The sequence below is a fragment of the Dromiciops gliroides genome, chromosome 1 (genome assembly GCF_019393635.1).
Source record: "Dromiciops gliroides isolate mDroGli1 chromosome 1, mDroGli1.pri, whole genome shotgun sequence".
NCBI classification, from domain to species: domain Eukaryota; kingdom Metazoa; phylum Chordata; class Mammalia; order Microbiotheria; family Microbiotheriidae; genus Dromiciops; species Dromiciops gliroides.
In genome coordinates, this window is record NC_057861.1 from 65,286,977 (window position 1) to 65,302,245 (window position 15,269).

At 51.2% G+C, this 15,269-nt stretch overlaps 1 protein-coding gene across 2 annotated transcripts in view; it reads right to left on the reverse strand.

The window, feature by feature from the left end:
- SEMA6B (semaphorin 6B) overlaps window positions 1-3,103 on the reverse strand; it is a 48,292-nt gene extending 45,189 nt beyond the window's left edge. For both annotated transcript variants that reach the window (XM_043968499.1, XM_043968486.1), the window contains exon 1: window positions 2,980-3,103. The gene's annotated coding sequence lies outside the window, so the exon portion shown is untranslated. The remainder of the gene's footprint in view (window positions 1-2,979) is intronic.
- Between the last annotated feature and the right edge of the window lie 12,166 nt (window positions 3,104-15,269).

Consider the following 15,269-nt stretch of genomic DNA (forward strand, 5'->3'; position numbering starts at 1 on the left):
CTTATGGCCTTGATGGGTGACCTTGGCCCCTTAGCATGTGCAGCTTCCCCCCCACCCCCCCATGGAAGAGAGGGGAGGGGAAGAGGGCTGCAGCCAGCCTGAGGCTCCCGGGGGATTGCTGTTGGTGCTGTCCTTGGCCCAGGCTCTGCTTTTCCTTAGCACCATGAATCGTGCCATTGGCTGCCTCATCCCTCCCTCCCCAGCCGCACAGCTGCAGGATTTGGCTGAGGTGACCCACCTTAGGGGAGGGGGTGTGGGGATCCCTGTTTGCCCTGCCCTTCCCCCCTAAGCTACCAGTAGCCAAACAGCAACAACAGAGAGAGGAGGGGAAATACAGCTTAAATGGGGGCTTCCTTTGCCCAGCCCACAAAAAAAAAAAAAAAAAGTCCACATTGCTTCTGAAATGAGGGAGATGATACTAGGAAGTCTCTCCCGTTCTATGGATCCTTTCAGCCCAAACATGATGTGTTCTATGCTCTAAGGTTCCTTCCAGCCCTGACATTTGATATGTCATGATATCATCCCAGGGTCCTCCTCCCAAGGCTCTCCTAGGACAAGCCTCCCAGAAGGTATCCAGAGGCCCCTCAAGTTCTGAGCCTTTAAACTACTCCCCAAAGGGGGAGGGATTGGGTGAAAGAGGCTACTCTGTTCTTAGGGCCCAAATGATCAGCTTTTCACCCCAAGCTTCTCCTAGCCACCTTCCTGAGTCTGGCTGGCAGTGGTAACACACCCCTTCCCCCCCCCCCCAATCCTAGTCCTTTTCTCTCATCTTTTCTACGAGGGAGAATTGGGTAGAGAGTCAGAATCTGCCTGTGACTACCACATTCCTCTCCCCCACCACAACACACCAGAAGAAGGGAAAATAAAGGGCAAACCTCAAGTCTATAACCTGCTTGCTCCCTCCCCCACAACATACCAGATACTCTCACAATCGATAATCTGCAGAAGATAGCCAAATCAATTATCCAATTCACACAAGTATTAAGTGCCTACTCTGTGCAGAGTATATTTAGCTGGATAAATGGCAAACCTTCCCTCTGCGTTCAGACCTCAAAGATCTGAATTCCTGTCTCTAGATTCCAGTTCCCTATGTCCCTGACCTCAGTCACACACATAGGGAGTGGTGGTGAATTAGAGAGAAAGTTAGGGACTAGTTTCTGCTGAAAAATCCAATTCGAAAGACCACATCCCAAATCTGAATATCCTCCACGCTCCAGACCCATAGATCTGACACAAAGCAGTCCAGCAGTAATCAACGGGATCAACAAATGTTTACTGGTGTGTTTATGGTGTGAAAGATGATGAAGAGGGGGAAAATTCAAAGAGAAAATAGACCAGTCACTATGGCATGGGCAGAAGAGCAACCCCCTGCACCTCAGATCCCCCAACCTTTTCCCTCATTCAACCCAAGTCCTGGTAGCAGCTCCTAAAACCCAGAGACTCCAGACCACTCCAACCTCAGTGGAAATTCCAAGAAAACCACTGGCTCACTGGGGTCCTCGACCCTAAACAAAGAGAAATAAACCGCAGCCCTCCCCCCAATTTCCTTCAGTCCCTTAACACTGGAAAGAACAAGAAAGGGCTGGGAATGACCTCCCCCTTTCTCTCAGTCCTGTTTGATCTCCAGGAAACCCGATCAGAGGCACAGGACTGTAATGGAAAGAACATCAGAAGACCAGGGTGCGAGGTTCTACTCTACTAAACAGCTGCGTGACCCAGGACAAGTCATGTCCCCTCTAAGTACGCTTTAGTTTAGTTTCTTCTGCTTGATGCACCCCCACCACGAACTAGATGCTCTAAAATTCCATTGCTAGTGCTGGGACCGTTGGAGCCTATAAGATCCAAGGAGAACCAATCTCCCCAAGCCCAAAGCAGTTTTCCTCCCTCCCAACCTCACTAGCATCCACCTCGGCCATCCTCCCCCTACCTCCCACCCCGGTCATACCGGGTCTGGGGGCTCCGAGGAACTGGGACCGGGGCACCGCTGGGTCGCGTGTCCCGTCCCGAGAGGTGCTGGACCCGTCCGCAGCGCCACCTCTTGGGGACCAAGAGCAGGTAGCTCTGCTACCCAAGCGAGCGAGGGTCGAGTCCGGTCCTGGGGGGTATCGGGAGGCCAAGTGAGCACCGGCGGCGCTCGCCCCCCTCTAACTCCGAGGGGGCGGGCTCGAAGGTCCGCCCACTGACCCCCCCCCCGCATACAGGGGGCGGTGGCTCTCCCCAATCCCTACTTCCCACCCGATGCCCCACTCCACCCCCCACAGGCCACCCCGAGTTCGTAGCAGGCGACAACTAAGTTGTCCCAACCCCTCCACCTCCCACGTGCAGCCGCCCCCCCAACCTCACGTGACGGAGCCCCCCAGGCTCCAGGGACCAATCAGAGCCTGGAGGCTGCAGCGCCCTCGAGTCGGGGGTGGGGTGGGGGGTGGAAATGCTTTATTCCCCCCAAAAAAACATCCCCCCACAATCAAGAGGAGATAGATTCTTCCTTTGTCCCTTTGTCTCTCAGCCTGGGGGCGCCAGGCGGGGGGGCTACAATTCAGGCCTGGACACCTTGAGTCCAGAGCCGCGGGAGTCAGAAGGAGGGGGCGACCAGGAGAAGAGAAAAGAGGGGGGGAGGAGAAGGGTGGAGAGGGATAGTCGCTCCCCACCCAATTCAGTGCCAGCGTTAGCTGCGCCGCTTGGAGATCTGTGATCCCTCTATTGCACACCACCTGCCCCTGCGGCTCCAGGGGCTGCCAGCCTCCTCTGAGTACCCGGGGACTCTACCCGTTCCCCACCCCCCCACCCCTCAGCTCACCCCAATCTCTTTCGCTGCTACCGCTCCAACCACGGGGAGTGGGGGGCGGGGGCTGGACGTCGGGGGCGGGGGCCTAGATTTGCAGAAGCCCGTCCCCCCTCCCCCCAGCCCCTCCTCCGCTATAGCGCCTGGCGCTCCCGGCCCCCGCCCCGCGCTTCCCGGGTCCCGTGCGGGGCGCTTACCTCGGCTGCCCGCGGTCCCCGGAGAGCGGCTGCGCGCGGCTCCCAGCGCCGTGCCCTGCGCTGCGCTCGGCGCGCACCTGTCCCTGCCCGCGCTGTGGCGGCGGCTCAGCCGGGCATCCTGCGGGGAGGGGGGGGAAGGGGAGGGGGGAGAGGGGGGGGAAGGAGAGGATTCGGGGGTCGGCTCCCCCTCCCCCCCCGCACAGCCGCCGCCGCCGCAGCTGTGCGCGCCCGGGCAGCGGCACCTTGTTCGGTGCGCGGGCCGGCCAGGCGAGCTCCAAGCGGCAGCTGCAGCGGGGCTGGGGGGCGGGGGCTGGGACTGCGGGGAGGGGGGGGAGGCGCGGTCCTGTCCGGTTCTGTCCCCTCCCCTCCACCCCCTCAAGCCCCTTCAGGCCCTGGGCAAACCCTGAGGGCCTCGGTTCGGGCAGCTCCGGGGCTGGGTGCGCGCACCTCCGGCATCTCTTGCACCCGCCGCGACCCGCGGCTGGAGCTCAGGCTCCCGCTCTCTTCCCCTCCTTTCCCCTCCCCAGCCTGGCCCCGGCCTCAGCCTCAGCCTCAGCCTCAGCCTCAGCCCCAGCCTCAGCCTCAGTCCCTGGCGCTACGAAAAACCCGGCCCGGATCCTGTCCCCGGATCAGCCCGCCCCATGGAAAGGGGGGGGGGGCCGCGGCGTGGGGGCCACCCCCCCTTTTCCCACGCACCGCAGCTTCCGGAGTGACGGTCCCCTTCAGGTCTCTAAGAGAATGAATCTGTCCACCCCCACCCCCATTTGGGCAGAAGATAGGGTAGGCGGAGGGTGTTGGTCCTCCTGGGACAGTGAACCCAGGAATCCTGGTTTCCAGGGCCTCAGAAAGAAGACTGGAAGCCCTATCAGAGAAGGGATGCGCCTTTGGACAGGCGCTGGATGTAAATGGGTCAACCTGTGTACTCCCTCCCCCCCCCCAAGGGGAAGATGAGGAGAGGGAGGAGGGATACGGAGACCGAGAAAGAGATAACTGTCGGCTCAGATAGAGCCCAGAGAGACTGTCATTGGTGTTGGGGAAGATCAGGCTTGTGAATTTCAGCAGCCCAGCCCTATGTGTAACATGGTATGAGTGTGTGTATAATAGAATATATACGTGTGTATATGCATATACATAACACAATGCCATCTATTTCAGCATCTGGACACAGATACACACATGCACATGCACGACATGCATGTTACATGTGTAAATGGACATACACGTGGACTTGTGGACATACATCTGAAGTAGGCACCAGGGTCTGCAGACTGTGTATTGTTATACATGGGCACCTATGCAGGCATACCTGCACTCTGCACTGCCTGTGTATAGATGTACCCGTGTGCATCCTTGTATGTGTCTACATATACACATACATGTGTATATTCATGCATATACACACATACATACGTGAAATGGCATCTTCTCCAGGAAAAACCTGAGCCCAAATGACCTGTTATTATTAATTAATATCTGGTTTGGATTCAGAAGAACTTCCTGCCCTGGGGAGCAGGAGTCTTTCAGTTCTTCTACCTTTGATTTAGCCTCTAGTGGGCCCTGAAGCTGGATCTGGCCCATTTAGGTCCCCCTACTCTCTTACTCCCAGTCTTAGTTGCCCTGAGAGGCCTTTGGTCCTAGTTAGGCTATTAGAAGTGTCCCTTGCCAGGCAGTGATGGACAGAAGCATCTTGGATAAATATGTCCCAACTTCCCATTCTTGAAATCTGCTGATGACAACCAGGCCCACTGGGTTTATACAGACCCATTGTATATGGATGGATTATTCTTTAAGGAGGAGGCCCAAAGGGCTGGCTCTTTGGTCATAGAGCTTAAGAGGCCATTTGCAGCTGCTCCCTCAGAGGCTTGGGGGTCTTTGCTTGAAGGCAGAGGAGGGCAGTGGCAAGAGAGAATGACAGATATATCCCCAGCAAGCCTAGTGGGAGAAGGGGCCAAGAGTGGGGGTGGATGGGTGGAGACCCAAGGCTCCCTTCGATCAGTCAATCAGAGGACCACAGAATCTAGGACTTAGCATTGCAGAATCTTAAAATGAGAGACTCCAAGACTCATCAGTTCTTGGAATTGTAGTCATAGATTATCAGAATGTCAGAGCTGGAAGGAACCGTTGAGTCAATTAGTCCCGGCTCCCACCCAGCACAGATATCCTCACTACAGTGTCCCTGAGCTCTGTTCATTTCCATTGTATGCCAGCTCTGATTATTAGGAAAAACTAATAAAGCCCAGTTAATGTTTGCTCAGAGCCTAACGAATAGTCCAGACTGGCAGAACTGGAGGAATTCAAGGGGAGATGGAGGACGCCCCGCTCCTGTCTCTGCCTTCATCAAACTTGGGCGTCCCTTTTCCTTGCTATTTCTTTCCTTTTCCTGAGCAATATTGTAAAGCCCAGGGCAACGCTCTTTGCTTAATGCGTCCAGGGCCACCCTTCCCCTGGCCCAGTACACCACTAAAGGGCCAGGTAAAGGGCTGCAAGGGCCCATTCTGTCCAGCAGGAGGAGCTCTGGCTTGTTTGGGGGGGCACCCTAGAGAGGTGCAGTGCAGGCATGTTTGGGTCTACAGAATGGTCTCCTTGATTTGAATGGGTGAGTATGGGGCAGTTACTAACGTTGGTACTACTGTTCTAGGAGGACTAGAGGCCTGTGCCAGCAGGATTTCTCCGTGGATTGGAGAGGCCTAAGGCACCTGATCAATGTCCTCAAGCCCTCTGCTGACAGACAAAAAGGCTGCCTGGTGGTGACCACATTCTTTTGATAGCCAGGCCTTCCTGTCTGGTTCTAAAGGCAAATCAACTTGAACCACAGCACCAGCTGTGCTGAGAGGCCTGCCTTGCCCCCTTCACCCCTGTCCCAGGAGCACCTTTTTCATTTCCCCTATGTCCCTCCCCCCCTCCCCCACACACACTGTGGGCTCCAGGCTACCAAAGCACCAGGCACACTGCTAATAGAAGAGTATTCTCCTTGTCATACCACAGCACCAGGGCCCCTCCACGTCTTTCCTTTTTTAAAAAATTATTATTATTTTTTTTTGGTGAGGCAATTGGGGTTAAGTGATTTGCCCAGGGTCACAGCTAGTAAGTGTCAAGTGTCTGAGGTCGGATTTGAACTCAGGTCCTCCTGAATCCTGGGCCAGTGCTCTATCCACTGCACCACTTAGCTGCCCCACCCCTCCAAGTCTTTTCTGAGGATTTCCAAGTACCGAGAAGAGACCTGCTGTGGGGTTATAATTATAGAACGTAGAATATTGCATCTGGAAGAACCTAGAGTTTGGAATTGCCCTGGCTAGGAGGGGCCTCAGAGATGGTTAGGCTAGTTCTCTCATTTTACATATGGGGAAACTGAGGCCTAGAGAATGCAAATGACTTATCGGGTCACAAAGGAAGTCTGTGTCAGAGCCAGGCCTAATTCAGGTCTCCTGACTCAGTCCAGGGTTTTTATCTGCCACAGCACAATTTCTCCAGGCCTCCCAACACTGATTCATTTTCTCCTGCGTGTGAAAGGGGAAATTTCCTAGTAGCTCATTGCTCATGGCTAAGGCAGTTGTGGGCAGAGGGGAAAAGGGCCGGCAGAGCCAGGTGTCCAGCTTGGAGCCCCTCCCTGCCTGTTGGATTGGCCTGGTGGTCTTGGTTTTTCCAGATGAGGGAGGGAAGGACTAATGTAACTAATAACTAATATGAGGAATAGCACGGACAAGAAAAAGGTGGGAGGATGTCTTTCTCCCTTTAACTGCCCCTCCAACACAGCAACCACACATTGCCCCCCTGCCCAAGCCAAGGCCACCCTCCTGGCACACACAGCCCTTCTATCACACAGCTCCAAGGAAGATTTCAGCTGTGACTAATGCTCCAGCCCTTCCTCTAGAGCCACTGTGCTGGAAAGAGAGGAGGGGTCTCATGAATTGTTGCTGGGGTAGAGAAAGGACCTCCTTTAGGGTCCGTACACACGAGTGGAAAGTTACCCTAGAACTGTGCTTTTTTTCCATCTAAAGGGGCTGGACTATGTCCACGAGCTCTGCTCCAAAGGATCCTTCCAGCTCTGACAGGCCGAATCCTCTGTTTTAAGGGCCCTCCCAGCCCTAGACAATCTGCCATTCTATGACTTCCTCTCTCCGGGCGAGTAGTAAGGAAAACTGGGGACTGGGTTGCAACTGGGCCTTAGAACAATGGCCCCCCTCCCCCCATGAGGCTAGGAGGTGGAAGCTGCCCCCTTCCTCTTGTCTTCTCCAGACAAGCATCTACCACTGGCTATGAATGGGTCTTTCATGGCCCAGAGTCAAGGTCACCAGAGGGTCCCCTCCATGGGAAGATCCCATCAATGATCCCCTTCCCCTCTCCCCAGACCCCTGGGTTAAAAGTTTGGTCAATGGCCTTTTTTGACCTTTGCTGGAGAGGAAGAGGAGGGGGAAAGGAAATAGCATTTGCTCTGGGCTTGGAGGTAGAAGATGACCTAGTGAGGCCCAGTGAGGGACAATGACTTGCCCAAGGTAAGTACAAAGCAAAGCTAAGACTTGACTTACAGTCTGACCTCAGGGGTCATTCTGATTATCCCCATTCTGGTCTTCTCTTCCTAATCATAACCCTTAGACTGGACTCTTGGCTTCTAGTCATGGTTAGACAATTGATTTTCCATGGGGTCTTTGGACAAATGGTCTCCTCTTTCTAGACCTCGATTGTCCCTATCTGTGAAATGGCTTTGTGGCCAGCCCTTCCAGCTGGAATACCTGCTTTCTCTTGAAACAGGGGAGGGGCAAGGCATTTACTGCTCTTGTCATGAATTCAGTGTTTTTTTCCTTCTCTCTTTGCAAATAGACATCCAGGCAACCCAGAAAAGGAGAGAATGACTAACCCAGAGGTGGGGGTGATGAATGCAGACCCATTCTGGGAGGAGAAGGAAGATTGCACTTGATTTGGGAAGAAAGCACTTTCTGGAGGCCAAAGCATTTATCTATCCTAGGCCCTTGGGTCCAAGAACTTGCTGTGTGATCCCGGACAAATAAATGGCAGTGACTCTTCTGGGCTTACCAAGGGACTGTTTGAAGGGGAGGTGGAGACTCTAGAATCTCTATTCCTTTAAGGATGCCTCACCTACCCAACTTCAATTCAACCTGAAATCCAGACCTCCCACTTCTAGGGGTTCTGGCTCCCAATGCCATCCTTCTCCTCAGATACCCTAGCCTGACCCCAGGAAGAATCCCAGTGGTGGGGAGGGATGTCCTGGCTATGGAAATGAGGGTTGATTGGCTCAGGTGGGCAAGTTATGTAAGGGGTCAACTATGGAATCCCCTTAGGTCCATGGAAGGAATTGGAAGGGTCATTCCTTAAGGCCAAGTGAGATGGAGAACAATGACCAGGGAAACCAGGTCCCCCAGCCCAGAGCGGCCCCTGGGTCTAGGCTTTGAGTGTAGGGAGGAGGATAGTAATCGGGATCCAGGATCACCAGCTTGGCATGGGCCCTATGTGGTAGAGAGGGCACTGATCAGTGATTCCCAGCTCAGAGCTGCCTCAGGCTCCTGGCATGGGCACAGGGACAAAGGGGCAATGGCCAGAAGCCCTGAGACCAGTGCTCTCAGTGCAGAGCCAGGAGCCCCGGGCTTAACCGGGTGGGGGTAGGAATGGACTAGAGAACAGAGCCAAGCAGGCACCAGCTTGGACAAGGAGGATCAAGGCCCAGGTGCCCATGAGCAGCTGTCTTGCCCTGTAACTGCTTCTGAGCCTCATAGACATAATTGTCATTTGACAGATTTCTCTTCCCCAAGTTCCCTCTTCTTCCCCCCTCAAAAACCCCCCAAAACAAAAAACGTCAGCTGCTTGGCAGGCCCAGCAGATGTGAAATAAATTCTCCCAGAATCACAGGCTCCCAGCTGGCCTGCCCAGCATGATATGGCTGTTGAGTGCCAGGCAGGCACCACTGTGGCATCAGGGTGCCCACAGGCATGGCTCTGAAGGGGAGAATGCTCATTACAGACCTCCTCACCATCTCAACCCTGGAGGAAATACCCCTGGGGACCCCATCATAATACTTCCTCATCATGTCACCTTAGGGGGGGTGGGGGAAACTGGGGCCCAGAGAAATGCGTCACTTGGGGTCATGTAGCAAATGGGGGAGGGAACTTTCTTGGCATTCTCCAGGCCTAAAGACTCTTCTGAGAGGGTGGGTGGGCAGTGGGAGAGCACCGAGGTCAGACAGCATTCTATTGACTTCCTCTAGCCTTTCCTTCCCACCAAACTCTTATAAAGGACCCTCAGGTTTCCAATGCCAAGTTTCTCACTTGCATCTTGGGATAGAAAAGGAAGAACTGAAGGAGGTTCTTTCTATGATCTCAGTCACTGGAAACAGCAACTCATTCCCCGCTCCAGATGTGTGTCAGGTTCTGGTCCTTAGAGGGTACGCTACATGGAGACCCTTGCTAGGATTATAAGAGACGGTGGGATTTTAGCACATGATGGGAACTGGGGCGCATAGGGGACCCAGGTAATTTCTAGAATGTATAAAGGCCCTGGGATGTCCCTAGGGGAGTTAAGTGGCTTGAGGCATCCTTTGGGAAAGGGGAAGGGCAAGGGCTCCCTAGGGAGAAGGATGGGCTGGGAGATGAGGCTTGGCTAGAGGCCCTCCCTGCCTCCCCACCTCCCCTCCCCTCCCCTCCCCTGCCCCAGCCCCGTTTGGTTCTCTGTCTGTGATGGAATCCTCCCAAGCCCTTACCTCCCCAGCTCCACAGTCTCAGGCAGCTGCTGCCTCTCTAGATCATGGCTGACAGACGGAGCTTCCCTGAGCGTCAGGCCGCCCATCCCCTCCCTCTGTCTCCCCCTTCCCTGTAGCCAAGCAGCCTCACAGGGCTCCCTTTCTTCTCTCTCTGGTTTCAGGCTCAGGCTCCCCTCCTCACCTTTCTCCTTTTCCTTTTCTCATTCTCTGCAAACTAGTGGGGAGAGGGAGAGGAAGAAGATTGAAGCTTGTGGGGGAGGGTTGGGGAAAACCAGCTTTGTTATGAGATAGGGAAGCTCTTTCAGAGGAGAACAGAGATGAGATGATCCCCGAGGAAAACATGGAGAGGGACAGACAGACACACAGATACAGAGATACCGAGAGAGACAAGGCTCCGGGAGACATAGAGGGAAGCAGCGATCAAGACTAAGGCATGGGGAGGGACTGGGAGACAGAGATTGAGAAACACAAAGAGGGGGACAGGGAAACAGGGAAAGATGGGAATGGAAACAGAAGAAAGGGGATTGGAAAAGGAGGAATGAGGAAAAGAAATAGAGAAGTCAGAGGAAAGGAGGGGCGGGGAGAGTGCCTGAGGAGATAAAGCAGAAATGAAGCCAGAAACAGCCTGAGGGAAAAAGCAAAGGGATGTGGGGAGAAGCTTTGGGAAAAGACCAATGAGCCAAGGGGTTGCTTCCTCCTGATACTCCGGATTCTTCTTCCTCTGACTGTGGGCACCTTCCTGCCCCGGGGTAAGATGGTGCCAACCTCCCTGATAGGGATGTATATGAGCTTGACAAGGTTGCAAACGCCTAGCCCGGCCCTGGGGACCAGGACCTCCTGGGGACCATTCCCCAACACTGAATGCCCAGAAGACTCTTGTCCTATGCCTCTAGGCATTCTGGGTCCTGTGTCCTTGTGTAAACGGTCAGAGGGGCATCGATTGGGGGAGGGTTCATATGTGTCTGTCCCCTGTGAGTGACTGAGTGTGTGTATATACACACATATATAAACATATGTATACATACCTGCATATGTATATATGTATGTGTTCCAGCATTGATGCCTGTGTGTTTTGTGTTAGTTTCTATGTGTATGTACCCGTGTCCTCATGCATAGAGCATTATATGCTTTAAAGAGCTGCAAGAGACCTCAGAGAACGCCTAGTTCAATCCCCTCATCATACAGAGGAGAAAACCAACGCCCAGAACAGGGGAGTGATTTGCCAGAGGTTACCCAGCTGGAAAGGGGCAAAGCTGGGATTCTAAGTTCTTCTGACTCCGAATCCTTTGCCCTTTGCATTCTATCAGGCTTCCATAAATGTGGACCTGTGTCTTTGCATTGATGTGTGTGTGTGTGACTGTAGGAATGCTGTTGGATAATTGAATACAAACCCAGCTCAGCCTGAATTCTCAATGAACAGAGAGCATCTCCCAGCCTCCCTCTTATTGCCCCTGGGATTTAGCAAGCTCTATTCTTGCTGCAGTCATCTATGTACTTGGCATCCCTGGGGACATCACTTTGGGTCTCTTTGGGCTACTCTCTAGGCCCTGGGAAAATGGAAAGGATGGTGACTCCATAGGAATGTAGGATTCTCATTTCTCTCAGAAGGGGTGGAAAGTGGTCTGCTTCATCTTTTTTTGTGGGGGTGGGGTGGGGCAATGAGGGTTAAGTGACTTGCCCAGGGTCACACAGCTAGTAAGTGTCAAGTGTCTGGGGTCAGATTTGAACTCAGGTCCTACTGAATCCAGGGCCAGTGCTTTATCCACTGTGCCACCTAGCTGCCCTCTGTTTCACCTTTTAATCTCATCCTGAGAGTCCAAGGCTACTGACCTCTTTTCTCCCCAGGGTCCCATCCTCAGGTTAGAGCATTTGCTGAAAATGTAGGAGAAACCTAAAGCACTGACCCTCATCTACATATGCAAATGAACTCCAGCCTTACTGAAGGCAGTTCTGGGAATACCCACCTGCCACAGGGCTTAGCCAGTCCCTTTCTGGAGAATTGTGATGGTTTCCGGGAGCAGGAAGGAGCCTTAGTAATTGCTCTAATTTTCCTATGCAAATCAGGCTCTTTTGGAATCTGTTAATTTTTTAAATTTAATATTTAACGTACATCTCTATTATGCTTTCCTAGACATCAGCCCAGGTTTTCAGGTGCAGTGAATTCTGGGCGCATTCTCAGGCAGGGACAACTGACATTTGCATACTCACACTAATTTCATCTTTTCACAAATTCAGAGCAGATTAATCGGCAACTAATTAGCACCAAGGATGCCCCCCCTCCCACTAGCTATAAGTGGGTACAAAACTGGGACCATGGCAGGGGGGAGGCATAGGATCCAAACAGCCCGAAACATACCCAACTTCTAGGGGTAATTCTCTGTTCCCTCCACATGCAGCATTTACTCCTTTCACTCAGGTGGGTTACCCTTTGCACCCATCTCCTATGCCCCTCACTTCTCACCCATTCTCTCATCTTTTGAAGGAAGAAGCTGGTTCAGTGGAAAGGTCTTTGGATACTATGATATGGGGAGTCAAAAGGCTTGGCCTTGAGTCTTGGTTCTACCACTCAGTCTCACAGTGACCTTCCTCTCCCTGGACCTCAGTGGCCTCATCTGTAAAATGAGGGGCTTTAGATAATCTCTAAGATCTCTTTCTCTCTGTCTGTCTGTCTCTCAGCAATTGGGATTCAAGTGATTTGCCCAGGATCACATGCAAGATCTCCTCTGGCTCAGATTGTTTATGATTCTGATTCTAAGGTTCTAACTCCAAGGTTAGAGGTTGAAGTTCCGTGGCTGTGATTCCAAGGTTAGACGATTCTCCCTTAATGCCTGTGATCTTCTTCAGCATCTTGTGAGAATGCAGTGCTAAGCCATAAAACTGTGTTAAGAGCAGCTTCATAGGAGGCTGGGTGTGTGAATGACTTCAGGGATCGATGGCCTCATCATTGGGGGTTGGGGAAGAGAGAAAGAGGCAGGTGACTCTGAAGCCATCTGTCCGGGTGCCTTCAGATTAATGCTTCCTTCAGTATCTCAAATGCTCTCTGATATCTCCAGGCTGGGGACAGTTTCTCCCACAATGCAGTCATAGCCTCTTTCCCACCTTAGCAGACTATCCTCATGAGTTACGGTAGCTGAAAAGATTCATTCTCCAGTGGCCAGCTCCAGTGAGAAGTTTTTTGGGGCTTAAAGTAAGTTGGTTCTCAGACCACAGACACATAATTCATTGAATGGCCCATTCAAGGTAGGACCTATCAGAACCTATGCTCCATTGGCAAAGCCTTTCATAACCCAAGGTCACCTCCACATCATATCAGTGAAAGGATAATAAAGAACCAATGGGGGGGGGCAGCTAGGTAGCACAGTGGATAAAGCACCGGCCTTGAATTCAGGAGTGCCTGAGTTCAAATCCAGCCTCAGACACTTGACACTTACTAGCTGTGTGACCCTGGGCAAGTCACTTAACCCTCATTGCCCCGCAAAAAAAAACAAAAAACAAACAAACAAAAAGAACCAATGGGGGGGCGGCTAGGTGGCACAGTGGATAGAGCACTGGCCCTGGAGTCAGGAGTACCTGAGTTCAAATCCAGCCTCAGACACTTAACACTTACTAGCTGTGTGACCCTGAGCAAGTCACTTAACCCTAATTGCCTCACTTAAAAAAAAAAAAAGAATCAATGGGGACAGCTAGGTGGCACAGTGGATAGAGCACTGGCCCTGGAGTCAGGAGGACCTGAGTTCAAATCTGGCCTCAGACACTTGACACTTACTAACTGTGTGACCCTGGACAAGTCACTTAACCTCAACTGCCTCACCCCAAACCAAAAAGAATCAATGAAGGACATTTTATTGGTTTAAACCAAGATATTCTAAATAACAATGCTCAGGTGCTCCACTTGAACCAACAAACATATGGCAAAGTGTAGAGGAAAGCCCCTAAATCAAATAGGTAGGTCATCTATCGAGCATGTAAGGAAGAAAAGGAATAATAAGGTATGGATGGGTTGCTATTTGTATCAGTGGAGGGACCACCAGTATTGATAAGGCCTTAGATCCATTGAAGTACAATAGAGTCCTAGAGATCACAGCATCTCAGAATGGGAAGGGAATGTTGGTGGTCATCTAATCCAGTCTAAACTGGAAAAAGAATCTCCTTCAAGGCATAGCAATAAGTCGTCATCCAGTCTTTGCTTAAAGACCTCCAAAGAGAGGCAACACACTGTCTCCAATCAATCAATAAACAAGCAGTTTTCAAGCATCTCTTATGTACCAAGCACTGGGAATACTCACATGAAGAATGAAACAATCCTTCAAAAGATATCAATAAAAACATTTTTAAAAAAGAAAAGTCCCAAAGAGGCGAGTGGCTCAAATAAAGAGATTAAATCTTTGGGGTCTGTTATTGTATCTTTGAACCTACAATCCATAAGGATCTTGGACAAGTTGTCCGGACTCATGTCAAAATAAAGAAAGCATTGCAGGTCTGCTCAAAACTTTAAAAAAAGAGCATGGATGAGCTCCTGCAGTGGGCTCTAGACAAATCTCCAGTCAGCAGTATTCTAAGAATACAACATTCATACTGCTCATATCAGTGCCTATATCTACAATGGGCTAGTATGAGAATGGACATCAGTACATAAATATTAAGGGATCAAAAATTATCTTAAAGAAAGAAACTGGTCTCACTTATAAAGGAAAAAGGCTGGAAAATTGTCCATTACAGTCTAAATCAAAACAAAAATTTTATTTATTTATTTATTTTAGTGAGGCAATTGGGGTTAAGTGACTTGCCCAGGGTCACACAGCTAGTAAGTATTAAGTGTCTGAGGCTGGATTTGAACTCAGGTACTCCTGACTCCAGGGTTGGTGCTCTATCCACTGCGCCACCTAGCTGCCCCCAATGTTTTTTGTTTTTTTAATATATCTTCATAGTACTAGGGTTTCCAAGAAAGTGAAAAGATGGAGACTCTTGGCTGTTTGCCTGCTGCTTACAAAGCTGCTTATGTGCTCATGTTTCTGTAGATCTTAAAACCCTCTCTTGACCTGACCATCCCCTCTAGCTATCATCCTATATCCCTCTGACCATCCCCTCTACCTATCATCCTATATCCCTTTTTTCTTTTGTGACTGAATTCCTTGAGAAAGTCAACAATCAATTCCTTTACTTCCTCTCCTCTGTCTTCTAAATAAACCTTCTTCAGTCTGGTTTCTGACATCATCATTCAATTTAAATGGCTCTTTCCTAAGTTGCCAATGATGCCTTAATTGCCAAATCTAAGAGTCTTTTCTCAATTCTATCCTTCTTTAACTCTCTGAAGTGTCAGTCACTCTCTTCTCCTGGATACTTTCTTCTCTCTAGGTCTTCATGACAGTGATCTCTCCTGTTTCTTTTCCTACTGTTTCTTCGGTCTCTTTTTCTGGATCTTCATTTAGGTCATGCCCATTAACTGTGGAGGTAGCCCAAGGCTCCGTCCTAGTCCCTCTTCTTTTCTCCTATACTACCTCACTTGGTGACTCATTAGCTCCTATGGATTCAATGATCACTATATAGCTAATTTATGGATCTATTTATCCAGCCCTAATCT